This window comes from Podarcis filfolensis, assembly GCF_964270895.1.
Source record: "Podarcis filfolensis genome assembly, chromosome: 5".
Classification (NCBI taxonomy): domain Eukaryota; kingdom Metazoa; phylum Chordata; class Lepidosauria; order Squamata; family Lacertidae; genus Podarcis; species Podarcis filfolensis.
The window spans coordinates 99,105,101-99,111,590 of NC_139608.1; the positions used below are offsets into that span (position 1 = coordinate 99,105,101).

The window sequence follows — 6,490 nt, forward strand, 5'->3', positions numbered from 1 at the left end:
GTGTGCATACTGTACTGCATAGAAAACACACAGAAGACCTGGAAGCGCTCTCGTTATTTACTATTGAGAAGCAAGCCGATCACGCACATTAGCAAAATTCAACATGGCTTAATGTTGCCGCGGTTGCTAAAAATCTCTTACTTTCCTAAAATATGTTTCAAATTCAATTATATATATATATATATTTAGTTCAGGTAGTAGCCATGTTGGTCTGACACAGTCGAAATATATAAAAAAATTAAAAAATTGTCCAGTGGCACCTTAGAGACCAACTAAGTTTGTTCTTGGTATAAGCTTTCATGTGCATGCCAGTATCTGAAGAAGTGTGCATACACATGAAAGCTTATACCAAGAACAAACTTAGTGGGTCTCTAAAGTGCTACTGGACAATTTTTTGTTTTTTTAAGTTATCATGCACTTTTCAACAAAGGATTTTTCGAAGTGCAATATAACAAAACCACCCAAGCACTACACACCCACGCGGAAAACTGTCTTCAGCATGCCACTGATCCAGGGGGCTCAGCACCAGAAATCCAGGGTCCCTCAATCCTGGGCGCCCGCGCGATGGTCCCCCGCGAGGCTGCGATTCCTCAGCGCTCCGGCGTGTCAGCGCGGCTTGCTCCCCGGGAAGCGGCCCGGTCCTTCTGAAGCTGGAGCCGCTTGCAACTCTGCCTTTCCCGCGGGGCAAGCGCAGGCCGCTTACATTGAATGCGGGCGGCGACCTCGGCTGGGATCCCGAAGGAGAGCAGCGGCAAGAAGATCGGGAGCGCCGCGCGCGGGGGCCCCGCCTTCGGGCCACTTTCAAATTTCGCGGGGCAGCTCGGCTGACATCCAGGCCCCGCGCTGCTTGCCTGAGAGGGCAGGAAGACAATGCTGCTGCAGCTGTTGCGTTTGCACGATAGCCGGGAGAGAAAAGGTGGCCCGACCCCCCCCCCGCCTCCGCCTCTTGGCTCAGCCTTCGTTGCTTCGCTTCTCCTCGCCCGATTCACTCCAGGCTCCCCCTGGCACGTGGATTTGCAACGTGACTTTGCCCCCCCCCCGCCCGCCGCGCAAGTGGGAAAGTTTTGCCAAATAAAACCAGAGAGAGAACCCCAGCGCCCGCTTGCAGAGTGACGAGGCGAAAAGACGATTCTGCACTGTTTTAAGACTTGCTGCTGAGACGGGACTTGGATTGGTGCAGTTAAGTGCAATTGCACAAGCCAATTCCAGGTAGAAATACGAAAACTCTTCCTTTTCAAACATGTAAATACATAAGTACGAAATGGCGATATGCTTGAGGAGGGGAGAATGTTCACAAAACGGGAGAGGGGAAACACTGGTTTGCATTTGCTATAACTGAGTTCTCTGGAGAACTGAGAGTTAGCTACTTGTCTATGTGACCTGAAAGTTTGCATTTGCCTACATTACAGAATTTGGATAATGTGTAATCATGAACATAAAGAGAGCCTTGCTGGATCAGAGTAGAAACTCTCTCAACTCTCTCGCTCCAGATGCCTATGGGAAGCCTCATGCCGGACATTGCAGGGGGTTGAACTAGATGACCCTCGGGGTCTCTTCCATCTCTACAATCCTGTGTTTCTGTGACATGAGCACAGCAGATTCTCCCCACTCATGGTCATCAAAGGCATACCTTCTCCAAGACTGAAGCCACATCCATTATGATGAGCCCCTCTTGATAGTCTTATTCTCCATTCATTTGTCTAACTGCCTTTTAAAGCCGTCCGCGTTGGTGGCAATCACTCCATCCTGTGTTCTCACACATAATGCTAAGTCATAGTCGAAATAAACTTCACTTTAAGTTGCCACAGGAAGGAAACAAGGTCAGAAGGGGGTCACAGTCGGGAAAGGGTTGGGAAATGCTTCTCTAGACAATACTGGCACCCCCCAGATTATGAGAAATCTTAGCAAGTCACTTGCGGGAGAAGAACTAGAATGAGCTATCAGTAAAGAGACCATGCAAATAAAATTAAAGTTCAGTATCTGGGTAGGAGCACACATATTCCCTTAATCATTTAGAGATGGTGAGTTTCATGAGAGAAGGCTGATTGTTAGTAAAGTCATAAATCAAACTGGAACCTGGATGCACCTTACACGTGACAACTGAGGACTAAGGAGTCTTTATGTTAACTAATGGCACACCTCCATGGTGGAGCATATTTGCCACCCTATCACTTGTTGACTGTTTGCTATCCTGTTTTCTCTCCCTATATATTTATATTCCCTTCTCTATAACATGCATTAGATCACAAGCCTTTGGGCAGGGCTTGCTGTTGGGTTTTTTAAAAGACACTTCACGTAAAAAATGAGCACTTTGGGGTGCAAAGTTCTATTATAGCTTATGCCTTGCAGTCCTAGTTTTCTTCTTTACATTCCCCTTTACACAGGGGTTGATTTAAAAATGCAAACCTCCACACACCAAAGTCCGTTTTACCACTTGAAACTGTCACCTCATTTTGCTTCTGTAAACTGCATTGTATTTGAATTAATGTACAAGTTCCGTCCATAGTGTCTGATTAGTGAGGAATTCTTCACATATCCAAATCACCAATGTAGTTATCAAATGATGACTGCACAGTTGTAAACCATCCCATGAGCATGTCTGTCTGCTTAAAGGGTGTTGTTGCTGTTGTTACAGAACAAATATCATGGGAGGGCTGGGAAACAAACCTAATAAGTTATCAATTAACCACTATTGAATCTCTTAAATCATGACTGCCTTTGTTTTAAAGTCACAAATAAACAATGTAACAGTAGCATTATTTTCCAAGAAAGGAAAGTCCTGCTGAAAACATTCTCAAGATTTGATGTACAGTACTCATGTTTTCCAATGGCATGACAACACTGATGCAAAATGTCTGTTCCTAAATTAGGAAAAAGCACTCCCATTTATTTCCAGTTGTAGCACGCCATGCCCTTGCTATAATTTGGTGAGAAACTGGTAAACAGACAGTTTTCCTTCAAGCTTCAAAAACGAGGTAAATTCAACAGCGAATGAAAGGCTAGAATAATAATAATAATAATAATAATAATAATAATAATAATAATAATAATAATGAAAGGCTAGAATAAGGCTACTGCTCTATGGATAAGAAAAGGGGTTGGAAACTTTTTTTAGCCGTGGGCTGGTCCACTGTTCCTCAGACCTTGGGGGCCAGAGAAGTGGCACAGGGGTGGGGGGGGGCTGGAAGAAGAGGTGAGGGCAGCCAGCCACTGCGCTTACCTTCCCAGGAGCGCATTTTATCTCAGTGGGTGGGCTTGAGCACTTCTTCAGGCACTGAACAAGCGGCCTTGAAACGATTGCTGCTTACTTGCGAGTAAGCGCATCTTTAGGGCTCTTAGTGTCTGTGCATCCAGCGGCAGGGCAGCATGCAGCGTCTCCTGCCGGTCTCCTGGCGGCACAGGTGGGAGCTGGCAGGGAGGGGGAATGGACTTCCGGAGGGGGCGAGGCAGGAGGAGCCAGAGCCGGCGGTGGGCGCTGCCTTGCCTCCTTGCGACGGGAGGAAGAGGCCGAGCGGCGGCGGCGGCTCTGCCAATCACACGCCGCACCTGGTTTACCTCGGTGTGGTGCAGGGACGTCTCTGCCAATCAAACGCCGCTGAGGTGAACCAGGCTCAGTGATTGAGTGGCAGAGCCACCACTGCTCGGCCTCTTCCTCCCGTCGCCATCGCTGGGAGTCTTGGCTTCGCAGCGTGGGGTGTGGGCTGGATTTACAACCCAGGTGGGCCTGATCTGGCCCGCCGACCTTAGTTTGCTGACCCCTGGATAAGAACATTATTTAAGCTTAAATATTTGGAACACAGGTGATTAATATAGTTGTGACCAAGATGGTGATGTTCATTTATGCCCCGGTTTTAAAAAGTTGCTCAGTTGCTGTTAGCCATGCAAGATCTGCATGTTCAGAGGCAGTGGACCTCTCCAGATGCTGGAGAGAAACAGTGGGAGAACTTTATATTATCTGATGTTAAGAAGAGAAACAGGAGTATGTGTGTGAGAGAGGGGGGATGAAATGAATAATATATATTGTGTATACAAGTTCTGCGTCTAATGCTGGAGGCCTATTTCAAGTCAAAACAAGGTGAAGTCACATTTACTTCTCCCCAGGATCTTTATCATTTGCTTCAGCAAGGGACTCACCTCCGGGAGCTGCCCTTTACCTGCCAGCCCTTTGACACCCCTTGCTGCACTCCCTTTCCAGCTTGAAAAACATTGCCACCTGCACCTTCCTTGCTTATAAGAGGCCTTTGTGTGGAAATATTCACAGTTTCTGCTTTCCCCTGCTTGGCTGCAATGTGACCACTTCCTCACATGTTCAAGTTGTTTATCTTAGCTCTTCCCTGCAAGGCCCTCAAAGTCTTTGATTAGTCATCTAGGCAAACCCCCCCTGCATGTCTCTCTCCTCCTGCCTGGGCATATCTCGCTCTGTGTGAGAGAGGGCTTTTCTGCACTGGATTCATGGAAGAGGTCAGCAGTTTAGATATAATATTTGGCATAGAATTTAGGTGAGTTTTGTGTCTCTGCTTAAGGCCTAAACTACATACAGTGGTACCTCAGGTTACATACACTTCAGGTTACATACGCTTCAGGTTACAAACTCCGCTAACCCAGAAATAGTACCTCGGGTTAAGAATTTTGCTTCAGGATAAGAACAGAAATCACGTGGCGGCAATGGGAGGCCCCATTAGCTAAAGTGGTGCTTCAGGTTAAGAACAGTTTCAGGTTAAGAACAGACCTGAATGAATTAAGTTCTTAACCCAAGGTACCACTGTATTACAACAGTGGTTTGCAGAGCTGACTGGCCCCCTCCTTATTAGGTACCAGACACCTGAGTGGGGCATGAGCTTTTTGGAAGACACAGGATGTGAATAACCTGAGCACAAAATGCAAACATTTTAAGTGCAGAAAGCACCCACACACCAGTGACAGACTCTGCTTGTCTGATTCAGAATGTATCTGTGTGAATTAGATTCATTTGATGGGCAGTTGCTGACAATTCATTACTGAACTTCTGAAACTGCAATGCCTCCAGGCGCCAGTGTCCTCTTGATCATGTTACTGGGAGCAAGATGGGTTTTAGAGGCCTCCTTCCAGCCCCCACCAATCCCACCCTGAGCATGCCAACAGCACACTTCCCAAAACTTATGAAAGGCAGGAGGCATCAAGGAGGGTTCCCACGAACCTCTGGGGCTTCTGATGGAGGCTTGGATGTTTTTGTGACTATGTGCCACGTTATCTAGGCATACCTTGAGAATTCCCATATGCAGCATCCAGGTCCAGGAGGGAGCAAAGAAGTGCAGTTTCTCCATACTCTCTGAGTTCCAGCAGCCCTGAGTTCTTGACAGCACCAACCAAAAAACCCTTGCTTTTGGAGAGGCAAAAAACCACAGGGGTGGGTGCTTGCGGCAAGGGAGGTGTCAGAGGTCAAAATGGATCCATTTACGATCTGCTTGGACTCCACATTTTCAAACTTTAAAACATCCTTTGTTATAACCAGCATCATGAATTGAACTTCAAAAGACAACAAGGAGCCAGTGCAGACATTTCAAAATGCCATGTTCCACCTGGGGTGGGGGAGAAAAATGTTGGTTCAAGGAAAAATAGATATAAAAGGAGAATTCTCTGGATGCCAAGATTCAGGTTTGGGCAAGTATTCTTTGTTGAGAGAACCCCACCACAAAATACACAAAATCACAAAATACGCTGCAAAGTGAAGTGTGGAAATATAGTCTGTTACACCTTTAAAATATGCCTGTCTGCGCTCCTTCTAAAGTTTCCCTCTTCCTCTAGCGTAGAAAAAGACCACATGTTTGGTAAGTTAAAATTGGTTTACTTACAAATTCTCCAAAGGTCAAATCCAAGTTCCACAGGCAGTAAAACTTGACTTAGTTCCCAAGTGGTGAAACTTAATTATTACTATAGGAACTCGATAATGACTTGTGAGAGCCCTGTGGTCTGAGTAGACTGCAGGGAACAAAGGCTTGATTACCTAGTCCCTCCCCAGGATAGAGAGTTTGTCCATACAAAGTTCTTCCAGAAAATGAATTGGCAAGCAGATGCTGCAAGCATTTAAATAAGTATGAATGTTGGCATGTTTAGCCTGGAAAAGAGGAGACTGAGAGGAAATATGATAGCCATCTTCAAATATCTGAAGGCCTGTCCCATGAATCAAGCCCATCAATCAGAGGAATTAGGCCACCCTCCAGGTGCCCGGCTTGAATCCTTGTGACCTCCTGTCTGCGACTCCCGGCAAGACAAGGCGAGGTCTTTATCGGCCGATCCTTCTTCAAACGTGAGAAGAACACAGCCACTCCTCCTCCCTCACTCCCTGCCATCCCCAGGGAGGGGAAAGAGACAGACAGAAATGTATTTACATGCCTTTATTTCTGTCTTTCCTCAGTGCAGAGAACAACACGTCTGCACTCTCTGATACCCAGCTGCAGAGAGAGAATAACTCCACCCATGTACTTCCAGTACAGGGTCATGTGACACTCTG

At 46.6% G+C, this 6,490-nt stretch overlaps 1 long non-coding RNA gene across 1 annotated transcript; it reads left to right on the plus strand.

Annotated features, from left to right (window-relative positions):
* Nucleotides 1–1,050: 1,050 nt before the first annotated feature.
* LOC310762682 lies at nt 1,051–2,800 on the plus strand. The gene is made up of 2 exons (XR_014548135.1): nt 1,051–1,242; nt 1,410–2,800. It is a non-coding gene; the product is annotated as an uncharacterized lncRNA (long non-coding RNA).
* The last annotated feature ends 3,690 nt before the right edge of the window (nt 2,801–6,490 follow it).